Below are 19,905 nucleotides of genomic sequence, written 5' to 3' on the forward strand. Positions count from 1 at the left end.
TAATTAGACGAGCATGTTCTGAATCCAGATCACAGCCTTCACGACGGGGCCCTTCTGTTTTCCCCAATCTCCATGCTGAGGTGTCAAGATCATGGGAGAAACTGTACTCATCCTGTATTACAGCCCCACAGTCTCGAATTATTCAAAAGAACATCGTGGGGCTGAATGATAAGGTATATGGGGCGATGCCAGTGGTGGAGCAGACGCTTGCACTTGTTTTCTAACATCTTTTCGAACGTCAATACGGAAGAACTCTGCCACCAAAATAAGATCTTTTTTCTTACAACGATTAAAGGCTTCAATTGTAGGACAAAGAGTAAATTCAGTAAAGTCAAACTCCATTATCCGTATGCCTGCAACACTTTCCTCCCCACATACAGTCGAAAACAGTCAAACAATTTGAGACAAGAGTACTTACCAACAAACAATTAAAAGACGAGCGGACGAGCCCCCACTTGTTAGCAAAGTAAGATTAAAGTAACTTTACACACACTGTATGGTTACAACACAATCAGCTAGTCAACCGGGATGCAACTCACTTGAATTACCCCCTTCAATCAACAGATGTCTCAAAGAGAAAACACCCAACACAAGTCTGGAGCAGGGGAGAAATGAGCCTCCCCAAACAGGGTTCACTCTGCTCTTTTGTAGCCGTGTTCCATCTGCAGCAAACTCTGATGAGCACCACCTGTGGGTAATTTGGAACTGCCCGGCAAGCAGAGAGTGAGAGAGTGAGAGAGAGAGAGAACATGCACAGGGTACACATAACCACACCCAAAAGGGTGGAAAAACACCTCAACAAATACTCTTTTAAATACATACATCCTAGGGATGTATGTCAGGTCGGTTGTTCCTTCAGTGCCCTCACGGAGGTTCATTGATACCCCTGCCACCTCGGTGCTTCAGGGCTCAGTGAGCTCCGATGAGTGAAATTCCCAGCTGCCGCCCGGCAACGGTACGGCATGGGAGAGCTCGCCCCCCTCAAGTGAGGGTGCTACAGCAGTCAGGTCGGTCATTCCCTGCCGGTCATCCGCTTCAGGGCACCGAACTGGCTCCTCTAATAATACCAGACGCCAGCCTCGAGAGGCTGGGAGGCTGGTTAGATTTTCAAATATCTCAAAATGGGTCCTGCAGATTGTAGAGAAAGGTTACAGAATCCAGTTCGGTTCTCCGGTTCTCGGATTCAACGGGGTCATCCCCACACTAGTGGGCCCAGAGCAGGCTCTGGTAATGGAACAAGAAGTACTGTAGATACTCTCTTGAGGAAGGGGGCCATAGAACGTGTTCCTCCTCTCTCGAGTTCATCCGGGTTCTACAGCCGTTACTTCATCGTTCCGAAGAAGGATGGGGGGGTTGCGCCTGATCTTAGATCTCCGTCTTCTGAACCGCGCTATCAAACGGCTTCGGTTCAAGATGCTCACTATCAAGCAGATACTATCTCAGATCCAGTCCGAGGACTGGTTTGTTACGATAGATCTCAGAGACGCTTATTTCCATGTTTCCATCCTCCCTCAACACAGGAAGTTCCTGAGGTTTGCTTTCGGGGGCGAAGCATACCAATATAGAGTTCTTCCCTTAGCTTTTTGTTTGTTTTGGTCCGCCAAAGAAGGGATTTCCGGCGACCAAGCAGACTATGAGTAGGTGGGTGGTCGAGGCCATCTCACTAGCCTACGAGTCCTCTGGCCTCCCATCACCTATGGGGGTCAGAGCGCACTCGACCAGGAGTATGGCGGCCTCCAAGGCTTTCAGCTTGGGTGTGGCCTTGCAGGACATTTGTGCTGTGACGGGCTGGTCCTTTCTGCACACTTTTGTCCACTTTTACAACCTACACCTGGCATCTACCCCAGGTTCCCAAGTTCTCTCTTCGTGATGTGCTCATAAGATACACACACAGGCAGGGACTTGGTAGTATGGCGCAGTTGGTATTTTCGTTCCCAAAGCGAATCTCGACGCAGCTCGAGTTCCTGAAGGGGAACGTCTCTAGGTTACGTATGTAACCATGGTTCCCCGAGGGAATGAGACGCTGCGTCTCTTTGCCATACTCCCTGCATCCCTGCAGGCGCTACTTCATCGAAGCTGGGTGGCGCCCGGCCGGATGCGCTTTTATGCTTTCTGGTGCTTACGTCACCCTGCTCGTGACGTCTCGCTGCTCCATTGGACGGATTTGACACGTGCTTCAGAACGCGGTCACGCAAGGGCGTTCCCAAAGCGAATCTCGATGCAGCGTCTCGTTCCCTCGGGGAACCATGGTTACATACGTAACCTAGAGACGTATTTTTTTAAGAATGCTAGTAACCAAACCAATTTTTCAAATTATTTTGTGTTCAGTAGAAGAAAGAAACTCCAGGTTTGGAACAACTTGAGGGTGAGTGAATGATGACAGAATTTTCATTTTTGGATGAACTATCCCTTTAATACACCTCAAAGTTGGTGACCCAATAAAAGCAACAAGACAAACCAGTGGCACTTGATAATTTTTTCACCTCTGTGTGCCACGGTACTCCTAGCACAAACCGTTCTTTGATAAGATCTCTGAAGAACTAGCTGATGATGTTGGCTCTGGGCAGGCGACCATTCGTGATAATCAAGTATCAGAAAAATTTCTCATCTTCCTATATAAGATCCTACGGCAAGGTTTGTTCATTAGTAGACTTTTGTAACAACGATAATCTTCCAGAAAACTTGCTCTAGGTGAATGAAGAATCTAAATGAATGCAAATCATTTGAAAGTTCTGTGGCTATGATTCCATGAGGCGAAGCATGTTCTACCCCATCTGATAATTCTTCTAATGTCATTTCCTCTGGCATTGCAAGCAATGGGAACTAATTAGTGTCTTAATTTTCAAAGGGGAAGCAAATAGGACCCGTGTGGTAAAATACAATAAACAGCCAGGGCGCACAAGTCATTAGAGAATGAGAAAGTCAAAAGCTAGGCTTTAAAAGGCTTTTCATTTCCCATTTAAAGCAAGTTCTCCTGAAACAAAGTTGCTGCCACTTGCCGCGCAATTACTCTGGTTTATATTTAAAAGTGGTGCTGTTACGAAACTGTAAATGTACATTTAATTACAGCAGACCCTTCAGTGCCCTTCTCATACCGCATGTCTTAACGTTCCTCCTCTTTGGATACGTCTAGTGATTAATTACGAGATACAGCTGCGGTTGCACTTTGCGTCAGGACAGGCTTCTATTTGTCTAATGCTATCAGTCAGATATACATTACATTGCAAAGCAATTACTATAAGCTATAACAGACTAGTGCCAATCAATCGTTTCCATAATTAACATCAATTCCAAAAGATAAATGTGAAAGGCATAACCTCCATTAAGTCTGCAATTGTTGGGAATTCCAACACAGGCTTTCAAGCCACAGCATATCTCAAAACACATAAATGTTCCTCATTATGACAAATGACCTTTTAAGGCATATTGCCTCAGCAGCAAAAGCATTGCACTGACACCTGCTGCAATTACAAGTACAGTAATTATCTATACCCTTAGGCGCTTAGTAGATAGAAAGGTCACAAAGTAGAGGTGTCGTGCTCGGAACGAAGATTGTAGGACATTATTATTCTCGGGGTGACTACATAATTGAAATGAGATTCTCACCATGTGGGCAGAGTAACAAGACATGAAGCAGCAATCTGGGAATAAAGCTGTTCAGTTTGTAGTGCTAAAATCTTAAAGACAATTAGCATTTTCAAGCCATGGTACCCTCTGGAATATCCTGTGGGTGTTCTGAAGCTTTTTTCAATATGTGAGTTAAATAAGGTCTTTTGTTAAAGTGTCTTTAGATATTATGACATTTTATTGTATTTTAACAACTTACACAAATATTTTTTTTAAACCACTGTGTTTTTTAAAACTTAAGGTTTTTTTTTTTTTTAAACCAAAGTGAAAATGATAATTCTGTCATCATTTACCTCTTGTCATTTTAAACCTGTATGACTTTCTTCTGTGGAACATAAAAAATAAGATATTTTGAAGAAAGTTTCAACATTTTTTGTCTATACAATGAAAGTCAATGGAGTCCAAGGCCCCCATTAACTTGTATGGACAAAATGCTTGAGCCTGAAAATTCACTTTAAAAAATGTGTTACTACTGAGACATTTTTTCAAATTTATTTATTTTTTATTTTTTTATATTTCAAAGAATGAGTCATATGTAACCCCTGCAGTTCAACCACAGCCTTTAGCGTCAGTCGCTGCTAGTGCACCTCTTGAGATCAGGGGAGTGAGGTTTACCTGCACAGCTCTTACCAGCTGGCCTCCTTTACACATAAAGGTTTGTAATTACATGAAGGTGAGTAAATAATTACATTATTTCCATTTCAGTTTGAACTGTCACTACACTTGAACTGCTACATTTAAATTCTCCTGGGAATTATTTCAGTATTTTTGAGTTTGAAAAATTGTCATTATATCATTTCTGGACAATTTTATATTTCTATCTCTTTCACTTCCCAATGACAGAAAGCATGTTGTGACATAATGAAGAGCAAAAGATGTACATTAGATGAGTAATTGATGTTTTTTCAATGTATTTTATAATTTATGTGCTGCCATGGATAATGATGGGAAATGAAGTTGAGTTGCACAATCTCTGTTGTTCATCAGTCGTGAACAAAAGGAATTCAAACGAATCGTACCTTCAACATTTGCAATTAAAATAAAACAATGGCTACTCCAATGCTAGCAATGTACTTTTAAAGCACAGAGGTTTTAGAATTATGTTAAAGGTTGTTGGATGTTGACCAAAATATGAAAATCTCTTCTGATAATGTTAGACATTGACATTATTTTTATAAATGTATCAATCTTATATAAATATTTTTAAATCCTATTCTACACACTGACAATAACGTAAGGGGACCCAGGCAAAATTAACCTTCTGGTTTGGTCTACAATATACTGTCACCGCTACATTATATATATGTGTGTGAATATATATATATATATATTCAAACGCGTTTGAAAACAGCTGACATTCCAACAAGTGTGTTTGACTGTCTTGACACAAATCAGTTTAATTTGATTTACTGAACATCAACATTTAAATTCATGAGCCATGTCCTTTTGAAATATTAAAGGGTTGCAAGAATGAATTTGTATTTGGCCTCGGCAAATGTCAGTGAACAGAACATCTGTAAATCTCATTCATAACACTTGTGAATCCATCTTGTTTTCAGGCTGGATATTCATTATAGTGTCAAGCGCACTTTTATATTTCATTTCAAGGACGGTTGAAAGAAACTACTTAAATCTTTTTTAAAAATCTCATATATAGAGCCATGAAACATCAGCAGCACAATTGACTATATGGCCAGCATCTATTCTATTCCCCAAGGTCAATATCTGCAGGTGAGGAGCTGCACCCATTGGCTTGGGGCATCTAAACAGCATGACCTGAGGGACAAGCTAGTAGGTGATTCGGGTTCCCTTAACCCAGAACATCTCTATCAGCAGTAAACTGACACAGAAGCAGATGGGTGCCATTTGTTTTGCGCGATGTGTCTACCAGGAAAGGTCAAAGGGGTGCAGAAACCCATCCTGCTCTGAGCGAGCCAAACACCATTAAGTCCTGATGGCTGGAAAATAATCACTACCTGCTGCAAGCAAAGTGTCACAGTCTCCACATCCCCAAACACATCACTGTCCAGCTCAGATATAGATAAGAGTTACGTAATGTGACACTGCAGTCCATCCTGACTGGGGATTTTAATGAGTTTCTGCATTCACCCAAGGGAGGAAAAGACTAATCAACAGGGTTTAATGAGAGGTTTAAAAGAGTAAGTCATGTATGGTAAACTAATGAGGTGCGGAGGAAGGCGTTTCTGCATTGTAACACTGACACGTATGGTGGTGCACTCTTCACAAGGGCAGAGGGAGCACGGATAACATCACTTGAATTTCAGCCAATGTCTGTTCATTATGGCTTGCATTTATTGTTTCTGAGGGAAAGTCTAGTGTCAGTCACAGACTTCTTTTCAAATGTAACACATTTCTTGTTTTAGTAAGAGTAATATTTCTAAAGCTTTGTTTCCCAGTTTCCTTATTTTGAGATGGTTTAGAGAGAAAATTAGGTTTAGAGTCGACATGCGCTGTTCATTTAGGCCGGGCAACTGACATGTTTTTATGTGATGTTTTGTAGTGGGTAACGGCCAGCATGCTGTGCAGGGGCGGATTTAGTGAATTGGGGGCCCCAGGCAAAATATAGAACTGGGGCCCTATACATTTGCACACATTTACCTAAATCAACCTTGAGGTTCCTTTTTTGTTGTGATGCTTGCTGCTGCACAATGATGCCCCATAGTTGTGTCCAATGTTTCTGCATTTTTCATGTACATGTTATGATGGCTTTCTTTCATGTTATAGACCACAAAATAGCAATTGATTTACATTTGGGATACAGGTTTTCACAAAAACAAAATAAATTATAAAATGATAAACCTCACAATTGAGCCTTTAAACCATTGTTTTAAAGATAAGGGATGAGTTAGAAGTATAAATTATTATATTAATTTAAAACGGGGTTATGTGGGCAGATTTTCACATTGGTCTGAACAAAAACTGCAGACCGTATTATTGAAAATGCAAATTCATTCTCTGCAGTAGGAGGCACATTTGGAATGTCAGAAATATAGCGGTTTCCCTGGTAACGGCTGTAAACAAAGCAGCGCTCAGCTCATAAACGCTACTTTTACAGATAAAACATAAATGCCATTGAAACTTTTCTGAAGACAGTTGGTTCCCTTCAGAGATTCATTCATATAAAAACTTTAATTAGTGAAAATGAGAAAGGTGTGAAACAATAGCCTATATTGACGAGGAAAGCCCACTGATGAGTTACCAGCATAAGTTTATGTGCCTGGGCTCAGCCCAATTGCCTACACTCTCCAAAGTCTGTCTAATTCTAAACTTTAAAAAACTTTTTTTTTTTTTTTGTTATTTTAACTACAAATTTGAATGAGACTAAACAAAAATAATGAAAAGGAAATTATACATTTAGGCTACACTAAGCATTATATCATCTTTAATTGGTTAGTACACAGCGGCAGCCCTCGTGTGAAAATCGACGAGTGTAAAGACCAGCAACTCTACCTGTGAGACTCCACTGAGCAAGGACACCAACAAGACACTTGAGTATTGCTTTTCTCCCCCTTTCCTCACTTTTGTAGGCCTACTTTTTCTCATCTACTTGTTTTAGTCAATTTAGTCAATTGTTTAGTCAACTGTGCTTTCAAATCTCTACTGTTACTACTAACACTAGTAAATCATGCTCTGTACGTTGGAGGCAGCACACTCCTAACAATCTGTGTAATGTCCCTATGTCCTCTACTACTTTACTCTCTATTCCAATTGGTCTCTGGAACTGCCAGTCTGCTATAAACAAAACAGAATTTATTTCATCTGTTGCTACTCATTCAAGTTTCAACCTCATCCTCAACTTAACTGAGAATTGGATCAACCGGAGGACACTGCCACTCCTGCAAGCCCACACTCCTCGCCTGATTGGTAGGGGTGGAGGTACTGATCTACTTATCCCAAATGAATGGAAATTTGATCCTTTACCATCTCTTACTGGGAACAGTTATTTTGAATCACACACAATTACTATTACCCACCCTGTTAAAATCCACTTAATTAGTTGTTTATTGACCCCAAGGTCAAATGGGTAACTTCTTGGAGGAGTTGGATGTGTTACTCTCAAACTTCCCCATCCTCAACTTAACTGAGAATTGGATCAACCGGAGGACACTGCCACTCCTGCAAGCCTCTCCATTAATTTAACTTTTTCCCACACTCCTCGCCTGATTGGTAGGGGTGGAGGTACTGATCTACTTATCCCAAATGAATGGAAATTTGATCCTTTACCATCTCTTACTGGGAACAGTTATTTTGAATCACACACAATTACTATTACCCACCCTGTTAAAATCCACTTAATTAGTTGTTTATTGACCCCAAGGTCAAATGGGTAACTTCTTGGAGGAGTTGGATGTGTTACTCTCAAACTTCCCTGAGGATGGAACTCCTCTGGTACTACTCGGTGACTTCAGCATCCACCTAGAAAAACCCCAGGCTGCTGACTTCACCACTCTGCTTGCCCTCAAGTGAGTGTGTACTACGGCTACTCACAAATCAGGTAACCAACTGGACCTTATCTACACATGCTACTGCTCCACTGACAACATGTTAGTTACTCCGTTGCACACCTCAGACCACTTCCTCATCACTTTTAACCTCAAACTGACTCCTGACATAACACACACTCCTCTGCAGGTCACCTTTCGGTGTAACCTATGCTCACTCTCTCCCTCTCACCTATCCTCTATGGTTCCATCCTCACTTCCTCTACCCTCTCAATTTTTAGCACTGGACAATAACACTGACACTCCTTTCTCCACTCTAATATCTTGCTTAGACAACCTTAGCCCCCTTTCATCCAGACCAGCATGCACTACCCCCTCTGCCCCTGGCTGTCCAATGTTCTCTGTGAACATCGTTCTATGCTCAGGACTGCAGAGATGAAGTGGCACATATCAAAAAACTCTACTGATCTTAGTTTGTGTCAGTCACTCCTCTCTTCCTTCTCTGCAAATTCCTCCACTGCTAAAACAATATATTACTACAAGAAAATTAATAATTGCTCTGACTAGCACACTTTTCAAAACATTCTCTTCTCTTCTTTGTCCTCCTCACCCCCACCTTCATCAACTCTTACAGCTGACAACTTTACAATATTCTTCATAAATAAAACAAGAACCATCAGCAGCCAATTCTCCAAACCACAAACTGACAAACACATCATAACAACAAATACACTCTCCTTCTCCTTCTCCTTTCCAATCCATGTCTGCTTGATCCTACCCCCTGCACCTCCTTCAGGCCATTTCTTTCCTTCATCAACTCTTACAGCTGACAACTTTACAATATTCTTCATAAATACAACAAGAACCATCAGCAGCCAATTCTCCAAACCACAAACTGACAAACACATCATAACAACAAATACACTCTCCTTCTCCTTTCCAATCCATGTCTGCTTGATCCTACCCCCTGCACCTCCTTCAGGCCATTTCTTCTTCAGTTATATCTGTGCTCACTAACATTATCAACACCTCTCTTCAAACTGGTACATTTCCCACAGCATTCAAGCAAGCTCGGGTAACCCCACTCCTTAAGAAACCCTCTCTAAATCCAGCACTTTTAGAAAACTACAGACCGGTAGTTTATCCCTTTTTACATTCATTGCAAAGACACTTAAGCCAGTTGTGTTCAACCAACTCTCTATGTTTCTCACACAGAACAACCTCCTGGACAACAACCCATCTGGCTTAAAAAGTGGTCACTCAACTAAGACTGCCCTGCTCTTGGTTACTGAAGCCCTGAAACTGGCAAGAGCAGCTTCCAAATCCGCAGTACTCATCATGGATAGGAGGATCTGGTAGTTAACTGTGTCAAAAGCAGCAGACAGATTTTGACACAGTTAACCACTAGATCCTACTGTCCACCCTCATGAAGATGGGCATCTCAGGAACTGCACTTCAGTGGTTCAAGTCTTATCTATCAGGTAGGTCCTTTAGGGTGTCTTGGAGGGGTGAGGTTTCTAAGGCACAACTTATTGCTACTGGGGTTCCTCAGGGCTCAGTGCTTGGACCACTTTTCTTCTCCATCAACATGTCATCATTAGGATCTGTCATTCAGAAATATGGCTTTTCTTATCACTGCTATGCTGATGACACTCAACTCTACTTCTCATTCCAACCAGATGATCCGATGGTAGCTGTTCGCATTGCAAGGAACATCACCTTCAACTCAACCTTGCTAAGACAGAACTGCTCGTGGTCTCAACCAACCCAGCACTTCATCACAACTTCGAGTTATGGTTCGTCCAGGACATCCAGGAACCTTGTAGTTGTGATTGATGATAAGTTAAGCTTCACAGACCATATTGCTACAACGGCCCGGTCCTGCAGGTTTACCTTATAGAGCATAAGGAAGATTAGACCCTTCCTGTCAGAGCAGGCCACACAAGTCATTGTCCAAGCTCTTGTTCTTACCAGACTGGAATATTGTAATGCTCTCTTGGCGGGCCTTTCAGCATGCACTATCAAGCCTCTGCAACTGATCCAGAATTCAGCAGCAAGAGTGGTGGTCTTCAACAAGCTCAGGAAAGCCCATCTCACACCTGTCTTCATCAGCTTGCACTGGCTGCCACTAGCCTCTCACATCAAATTAAAAATGCTGATGTTTGCCTGCAAGACAACTACTGGCTCTTCTCCAATACTAAACTCATTAGTTCAATTTTTGCACCCTCCAGAAGCTTGCGTTCTGCAAGTGAATGACGCCTCGTGGTGCCATCCCAAAGAGGCACAAAATCATTCTCACTGACCTTTTCCTGGACTGTTCCCAGCTGGTGGAACGACTGGCCTATCGCAGTTTGAGCACCTGAGTGTTTAGCCATTTTCATTGTCTAAAAGCATATTTTTTGTCATTTTTTTCTAATAAAAAAATAAATAAAAAAACGTGCTATGTGTACTTTGCTAGACTGAGACTTGTCGCATCACTTGTATACTGTTGCTCTCTTGTTGGTCTGATTGCTTCTATTCTTCTCCTCATTTGTAAGTCACTTTGGATAAAAGCGCATGTTAAATGATTAAAGGGGTCATGACATGTTTTTATTTTTTATTTTATTATGTTCCCTGAGATGTAAATATAATATTACTATAGTTTTTTGGACAAAAAACATTCAAATTTGAGTGATTTATGACCTTTTCCCACCCTGTTTCTCATCCTCTGACTGAAGCAGTCGATTTTGGGGTGTTTTCCCTTTAAGAGGTCAGTGTTACCGCCAGCTTTTATGATTGGCTAACATCCATTACCGTCATTACCGTTTTAAAATTAGTTTTTACATGAAATATGTTACTTACAGTTTGCGGCATCGTTGTTGGGTCCAGAACAGTTGGCACGGCCTAATCTTTGAGCAAAACTATTTTGGCAAAGCCAGCATAATACTGTGATTTGTTCTCAAAACGTGACTGGGACGTGACTGGGACGTTTGCTAAAAATAAACTGAATCCATTTTTCTCTGACATCGGGATCCTTTCGGCAGCGTCAACAAACAAGTTGTTTTTCTACAACCAGGAACGGCAGATCATCTGCCTGGCATCGCAATGTTATTGTAAACAACTACTCCTTTAGACCCACTTGCTGCACGTCGACTGAACACCTGTGGGCGTGACAACGATGCGATGATGCAAAAATAGAGCACAGTCGTTTGCATATGACCGCCTCCAGAGCAAGACAACTACGCCTATTTTTGCATCATCACATCATTGTCACGCCCCAGGGGGGCGCCAGCACCTGTCAAGGGGGGCGCGAGCATCAGTTAATTCAGAGACATTCCCTTGAGGATTTATGAATATGAGTTAGCAAATCTTTAGCCATCCACTAGGGGGCAATCTGACTCCCACTGCTAGTCGACAGTTAGAGCAGAGTTGGCTCGAGTATCAGTCACGCTTATTGACAGTGTAAGATGATTTACAGTTAGCCGTGTCGGAAATCCAACCATGGATTGGCATGTTGTTATCTCAGAAACAGGCTCAGCCATCACATTGAATCAGGTAAACTGGTTATATATGTATGTTTCAGTATAATTACACACGCTATACCAGGAGTGGTTCTAAACCCTTATTAGGTGGGTTTCAGCCCCCCCTATCTGTCACCTTAGCCCCCCAAAACTAGCATCCTCAAGAAAGTTGACCATGACCAAAAAGGTTGAAACCCCTGCTCTAGGCTACTTGGGTCCTTCTCATAAATAGTAAGTGGCATTTAAAACAATAAACATAATACGCACTGTTGTTCAATATTTTAGGGGGCCCTAGGCTTTTGGGGGCCCAAAGCGGTCACCTACCTTTGCCTAATGGGTTAATCCGTTCCTGATGCTGTACAAAAATAAAGTGATAGTTTACTGAACATGCTGAAATATCGTTTACTTGAAATGATCTTCTTCAAACTGAAATCTTTAAGGGATAGTTCATCTAAAAATGTAAATTATTTCATCATTTACTCACCCAGAGTCAATAAGATGAACTAGAGTTAGATTTAAAAATAATTTAGACTGATTTTGTAAATCCAGAGTGAACAATACCTGTAATTTTAGTGTGTTTCTCACACAAATCTATCGCATGACTACAGAAGACAGTCAATACATTTTAAATACACATTTTTTTTAAGGTTGTTCTTTGTAAAACTGCTTGAAATAATGTACTGTAAAACCAATATACTGAGTTGAGTGTGCAAACAATGAAATATGGGGAAAAAGTTATTTGATATGTCTAAAATATGAGGAAGGGACAGCTTTTAACCAGGAAGGGATGAAGGAGATGGATGTGAAAATGAGAGATGAACTTACTGAGTACTTTATCTTATTAGATAAAACCAATGTGGATAAACTTTTCCTTTGGGGACATTTGCAGTTGAAAAATTATAATAATGTTATTGCAACATATGTTATCGCAAAACTCAACATATTGCAAAATGTTTAAAATCGCAATGACAGTGTATCATGACTTAAGAATTGTGATAATATTGTATTGTGTGGCCTCTGGTAATTCTGAGCTCTTGGTTTTTACTACTATTACGCTATTTCTAAGGTGCTTATAAAGTAATTATAAGGCTATATAAACAGTCATTCACTATCAGAAAAGAGTGGCCAGTATATTCTTCAAAAATTAAGGTCTCTAATCTTGTAAACTACAGTGAGTTCTCCTCTTATATGCTCATTGTAACGGCATAGAACTTTGTATATAAATGTAATAGGTTTCATTTGAGACTGGTCTATATACAAAGCAAGAGATACAAACCCTAAGAACATGCTGTTTACCAATATCTGGACATAAATACTAGACGATAAATTTGATGTTTAGAATCAGGAATCTGTGCAATGTGAGCAGTATTATCCTTGCTAGCCTTGTTGGAGCCCTTAATGGTAATAATAAATTCCTTTCAAGCCTTATGAAGGTCCTGATGCATAAAATTAAGCATGCTTCAGTTGCACAAGAGATCTGGAAAATACTTGAACAGTAATGTGAGCAGATATGAAACTAATCAATGTAATGGTTACTACTTGAGTTTACAGCCTGAGGGGAAAAATACATTTATTGTGATTGGAAAATGCAGTGTTGTACATCTGTAAAAAGATTAACTAATGCAAATATGTATGTGCATTTCTTTCACGAGATTGTAATTACAGCTAATTTTCTGAAAAGTTCACATACCATTTTCCCCAAAAATGTAGAATGCTTGTAAATATTTTCTTTTAGTTGTTTAATCAAATATTACAAGAGAAATGAGGATCAGCTCCTATTTCAGGCCAAATTAATTAATTAATCAAAGGATTCGCAAACTTTCTCTCATTAAATTAATTGTTGAGTTGTTGAGTCGCTTTGAAATGAATGTAGTTTATGCAAATGGTCTTCTTGCTGTGACTGTCGATTCACTGAAGACACAAAGTACTAATTAATGAGTCTAACGAATAAAAGGAATTTGATAATTATGGCACATTATGATCAAACAGCTTATGTTGTACACAAAATTAGATCAGTGGCACACACAGAACCTGCCTCACTGCTTTTATACTGAAGGGAGATGAATGCAGCTGAATTACTTTAAATGTTCTCCAAATGTTTCCTAGTAGTTAACCAAACAACTGGACATATCTTTCAATAATGAAGCTTTTCATTCAAAAGAATCATAGTAAGGATTTGTTGACAATGATGGGAATCAAACAAACAATAGAACACATTGTCATGAGGAAATATTCTTCAAATATTCTTCATTTTAAAATTACAACCTTTCACAGTTTGCAATCAATCCAGTGTAGGCTCAATGTAAACAGTCTTCTCAGAAATAAGACTTTTAGAAGTATAGTGTTTGAGCTGTCAGATTGAGTTTCTCCCATTGTTTGCTCTAGAATAATAAGGATACAAACATGAAATACTTCAAGCACAACTGTACGAGGCCAAGGATCATGACTCCAAATAAAGAAGAAATCTTTTTATCCAGCAAAACACACTCTTGAAATCCAAACCTGAGAACTAAATGTCATTTAAACTAAGACATAAAATCTGATTGCGCCGATTTCACCAGATACAAGAAAAATGTTTATCTGTTCTTTGAAATATGAATAAGTTATGACTAAGCACTTGTTGTTCTGAAGAGCAATCAGTGAGTCAAAGGAACACGTACAATGAAACAATCTCTCAATTTAATCATAATGTCGTGTTATGGTCATTTTGACCCAAAGAGGATTTTGTTATTTTCCTGAAAATGCTAGTTAATGTTATCTAAAATTTACTGACTTACTGACTCCTAACTCCCGCCCTTGTAAAATCCATATAATTCCTAAGTTAATACATTGAACATTTATTTTAATAATGGCCATAAAAAAATGATTATAGAATGTGCAGTTGAGAATGATTACAAACTTGATCATTATGAAATCTAATTTACATGAGAAGGGGTATCACATTTATATCAAGATAATGATTAATCTGTGTGGAATGGAAACCAAACCCCAAAGTGTAGCTATAACCTGCTTACATCACCTGGATTAAGTCGAGTTTACTGAACAGGTGTTAACGTGCATCAAGGTGATAGACATATTTTTTTTATTATAGAATGTGCAGTTGAGAATGATTACAAACTTGATCATTATGAAATCTAATTTACATGAGAAGGGGTATCACATTTATATCAAGATAATGATTAATCTGTGTGGAATGGAAACCAAACCCCAAAGTGTAGCTATAACCTGCTTACTCACCTGGATTAAGTCGAGTTTACTGAACAGGTGTTAACGTGCATCAAGGTGATAGACATATTTTTCTGATAGCAAAGTTTGCTTAAGTATTTTTTATTTATTTATGTATTTATTTTTAAGAATAGTTCACCCAAAAATGAAAATGTACTTATTGTAAGGTCTTCCAAGATGTAGATGAGTTTGTTTCTTAATCAAAACAGATTTGGAGATATTTAGCATTACCTAATTTGCTCACTCCTCTGCAGTGAATTGGTGCCATCAGAAGGAGAGTTATCAGGTTATCCACACGGCTCCAGTCCATCAATTAATGACTTTTGAAGTCAAAAGCTTTATGTTTAACAAATCCATCATCAATACATTAACTTGTGGGTGAACTATTCCTTTAAACATATAAATATGTGTATGCATATATATTTTTTATTTTTAAATACATGTATAAATGTTTATATCAGATTTACCACAGGGTTATATACAAGTATTAAATATTATTTATTTATCTGTATAATACTATATATGTTTGTGCATTATAAATTACATTTTGTATGTTTAGTATTGTAAATTTAACAGTAACAGCTAATATGGGGACATATAAGTACATTATGTGCTGCTTTCGAGTCGAGAAGAGAAGAGGAGAGGAGAGGAGAGGAGAGGAGAGGAGAGGAGAAGAGAAGAGAAGAGAAGAGAAGAGAAGAGAAGAGAAGAGAAGAGAAGAGAAGAGAAGAGAAGAGAAGAGAAGAGAAGAGAAGAGTCACTCAGCATGGAAGGTTGAGACTGCTTCTGTGTCCTTGCATGCAGAAATGTGATTTACAAAGCCATCATGGCATGCTAGCAACTCAGTGACAGCCTGAGTCAGAAGGAGGCTGCCTGGGCAAGCAAACCATCAACAAGTGACAGAGCGAAACTGTGATGTACGGCTTTTGATGGATGTATTTTTCAGGCTGTCATCAAACATGGACATCAGTCACACTGGAACAGATAAATGCTGTGACAAAGGGCTTTCTAGTAGGCTGTGATGCTAAAAATAACAAGAGTGAAACTGATGAAACACTTGCATGCCCCTGAATGTAAGATCCTGAGCAAGAACATTTTCTTAGCGTGCCTTGAATTATTCTGACATCCCAGTTCAGAAGATTAAGTGATACTTCTGGAGAAAAGTCCACTATTGTGTGTATATTGTCACCAATTTCTAGATCTATTCAGGCTTCTATATGTTTCTGAATTGACCATTTGCTGGCAATAACTTTTCTGGCCTGTAGTTAAAGAAATTTGAGAGCACTTGAACATATAGCAGTTTCTTCGTGTCTAGGTCATGTTTCCAGACAGAACTCAACACGCAAGTTTCCTTTTTTCTACATGTGATTCCTGTGCTTCAATTACATCATTGTAATTTATTTTTAAATATTAGTCCAACATAATAAATATAATTTTGTTAAAATAAATAAATATATATACATATACACAGTATATATAATATTTTCAACAAAAAAATTGTTTAATTTTGCTGTAGTGTGTCAGTAGGAAATATTAGTTTACATTTCCCAAAATTATTTTTGCCATTAATTGTAATAATCCAATGAGATTTTTTTGTAAGCACAAGGAGTCTGAAAACAGCCAGTGCTCAACACAGAGATCTGATCTCACCATCATCCAGTCCACCTGTAATAAATGGCAGAAAAAGAAAAAAAAACTGAGACAGACTAAATCCAGAAGAAATGTGGCAACATCTCCAAGATGCTTGAAGAAAACTTCCTACAAAGCTACCTGAAAAACTATGCGCAAGTGTCCCCAAAACAAAAGCTGTTTTAAATGCCACAACGCTTTTGGGAAACAGCCTGTAATTCTTATATGATTCATACAATTGTTTCTACGATCAACTTGGGTTTACATATAGCTTTTGGAAACAAGGCTCAGGATGGCATTGACTGTCTGCAAAGCACAGTTTTGGAAACTCAGGGTTACCTCCGAACAGAAGCAAATGTGCATGGTGCAAATTCTACTAAACGCAGAACACTTGTTTACATCAGAATGTCACATTAAAAAAGCATGAGATGGAAAAGAAGCCCTTAATTACTAGAACTTAAGCTTAGCTCGTGCAAGTTAGAATAACCATCCATCTATGTAATTACATATTTAAACTTTCCTCAGAGCTGTCAATCGTTACTGCCTGCAGACTTTCACCAAAATAATACATTAGGCCCATCAGACTCTCCAATCGCACCCCATGCATATTGGATATGCTGATGGATGCAACACAGACTCTGTCACTTCCTGGAAAACATAATACAAGGAATTAGCCATCACTCAAGAGTCAGCACCTTTTTATTAACATCTCTAGCTATAGTCAAACAACCTCTAACACATGTTATGGATTCCAAAAGTCATTATGAATAATGACAAGGATTCCAGAAGATTCCCTTTATCTCCCTGTCCTTTGGGATGTGAGGCTAAGCTGATTAAGGGAGAATCAGTTTAACTTAAATATGACAAGGGAATGGCAGGTCATTAAGATGTGAAAATGGCTGCTAGGATTTCTCTGCGAGTGCCACGCAGCTGAGATAATGCTGTTTTGAGATAATGGCTGACAAGATGCATTTTTCCAGGATCAGTGATCTTTGGATTCGACATGTCGATGCCAAGATCGAGAGCACAGTCCTGTCAAATGGACTATTCCACCAATTTTGTTAAAAGCTATTCTTGCAATCATAAAGAATGTCCTGCACTGTATTTCTTACACCTCCATTAGCCTTGAATAAGTGCTTAGAAATCACGGCTAACATTTGAGTCGGGAGACTTTCATCTGTAAATGTTTTCGCCACAGTTATCTTGACATTAATCTATGACTCAATCATGTCCGGGGCATGTGCTTGTGAGAATGAGCAGCTGATTTTCTGCTTTTCTTATGAAGGCTATTTATTACGTCGTCACAGGCTTCATGAGGGGCATTCGTAGTTCAAACCACTGTTAAGACTTACGGAGCACAATGCAACCACCCCTGGGTATGAAAGTGTGTATAAATCAAGAGGAGAAAAAAAGGTCAAGCATGCTTGTACTTATTTTTATTGATGACTTTAAGTTTGCTTTTGGATTTGACAGGGCATTTATCAGTTACCAATTACAGCTCCTCAGTGGCAAGTAACTGGATAACAATCTCAAGTAAGCAAAGCCTGTACAAAACGAATGTGAAGTCAGTTCTTTCAATGAACTGCCCCGAAATTGCGTTCATGAAGTTATGGGGTTATTCGTCACTAATAATTCAGAATTTAATTTCCGTAGCTGTGTCTCTGCGGGAGTGTACTTTCTATGAGGATGTGGCATGATGGAAAGGTCGCAGAATGGTTTATTCAAAATTCACAGGCTTTAAAATAGCTACTGAAAGAGATGGAAATGTAGCAGGAACGCAGAAGAAAAGTTGGTTGTTCTCCGCCAGCCCAATGCTGCAATTCAGACCAATCTGTCTGTCTGTCTGAATTGAAGAATTGTTTCCAATTTAATTCATGAACATGAATTTGAATTGGATCCATCTGATATATTAGAATGATTCTTTCTTTATTTCCATCTGCCCATCCATTCCGGTTAGTGTTACAGAGTTAAAGCAAGATCTAAACTTTCAGACATCAAAGCTTTTTACATTTTTTTTTTTTACTTTAAAATACATTTTGTCGGGCCAACTTTCAATGTTTGTCTTGATAAACTTTGCTTTTGTAGCTTGCAACTTTAAATTAATTTTAATTGAGTTTCTTTATCTACAAATCTGAATTGCAATTATGTGTCCTATTTATTAATTAATCTTAATTTCCTAATTGAAATTCAGAAGCTGAAGTCATTCTAATTCAGTTCTGAATTCTGCATAAGCCTGCAGACCACTGTGCAAAAATGTATATTTGACCACACTATTATATTTTATTATGTGTTTTACTATGCTATGATATGGGATTCCACTATACGATGAATAAATGTGCACATTAATAGGCAAACAGTTTACTTCGAGCATAGGCGATAAAGGCATTAGGGATGGAGACATCTCTCAGACCCACGCCTCTTATTTAGGGCAGTTTTATCGGATTGTACCCGTTCCCCGTTCCGCTCGCGCCTCTCGTCAAAAATGAATTGTGAATCTCTCTGTGTTTTGCTTTTTCGCCCCCTCACTTTGGCTGCTGCCTGTCCACTCTCCATAGAAACAGGATAACAATAATACTGTACAGTACAGGTCAATAAAGCAGAAAATAAAATACTAAATATACAAGCACTGGCATACAGCTGCTATTTTACTGTGTCTTAACACAAAAAATAAGCTCCTTTGGGATTTGAAACCTTTAGCCCTCATTAAGAACGTAGCACTGTACCAACTAGCAGCTGTGTAACACTATTGCAAATTTTCTGTTTCTAGTTTAATTTAAGAAGATTTCTGTGTCTTTGATTCTCAATTTTCAGGTATATTTTATTCTGAAAGATATACTATTTACATATAAATGTTTATTTTGAACATTTGATACTATATGCTTTCGGGGTTATCCTATTTTATAAAATATAAAATTCTAAAATGTATTTTGAATTGCCACATACTGTATACCTTCAGGGAGCTCAATATATTCTGGATGATTTTACGTATTTTTAAAACCCTGTCTGCAATTCAAATAATTTGCTATGAATGAAACATAATGCTGTATGCTATATCTGTAGTAAATGTATAATAATGTCCTCCTATTGGCTTGACTCAGCGGCTGGTCTTCTTGATATTAGCTCTTTCCGTTTGTGACTTGCTTCACCCAAGTTGATAAAATTACAGTGAAATTGGATGTGGTCACTGAGGGACAAGCAGACGGAGAAATCTGAATTAGACCTCATTTGTATGCAATTTAAATTCTTTTCGGCCCATCTTTGAAATGGCTAGTTTTTGGACTCCTTAAGAGGATTAAAAGCAAATAAATTTGTGTCAAACTAGGAGCTCGGCTGATGGCCATTCACTTGCATGTCAGATTTAAGTCTAGGGCTCTGGACTACTGTCTGCGTTGGGCGCAGGCTTAGCGTGGGATTTAAGACTCTTTTGCTGCAATTTACCACTGTCCTAGAATCACTTTAAA

At 39.0% G+C, this 19,905-nt stretch overlaps 1 pseudogene; it reads left to right on the top strand.

Annotated features, from left to right (window-relative positions):
* LOC107556220 (uncharacterized) overlaps nucleotides 1-10,445 on the top strand; it is a 17,186-nt pseudogene extending 6,741 nt beyond the window's left edge.
* The last annotated feature ends 9,460 nt before the right edge of the window (nucleotides 10,446-19,905 follow it).

This window comes from Sinocyclocheilus grahami, unplaced genomic scaffold (genome assembly GCF_001515645.1).
Source record: "Sinocyclocheilus grahami isolate Dianchi unplaced genomic scaffold, SAMN03320097.WGS_v1.1 scaffold20.1, whole genome shotgun sequence".
NCBI lineage: Eukaryota > Metazoa > Chordata > Actinopteri > Cypriniformes > Cyprinidae > Sinocyclocheilus > Sinocyclocheilus grahami.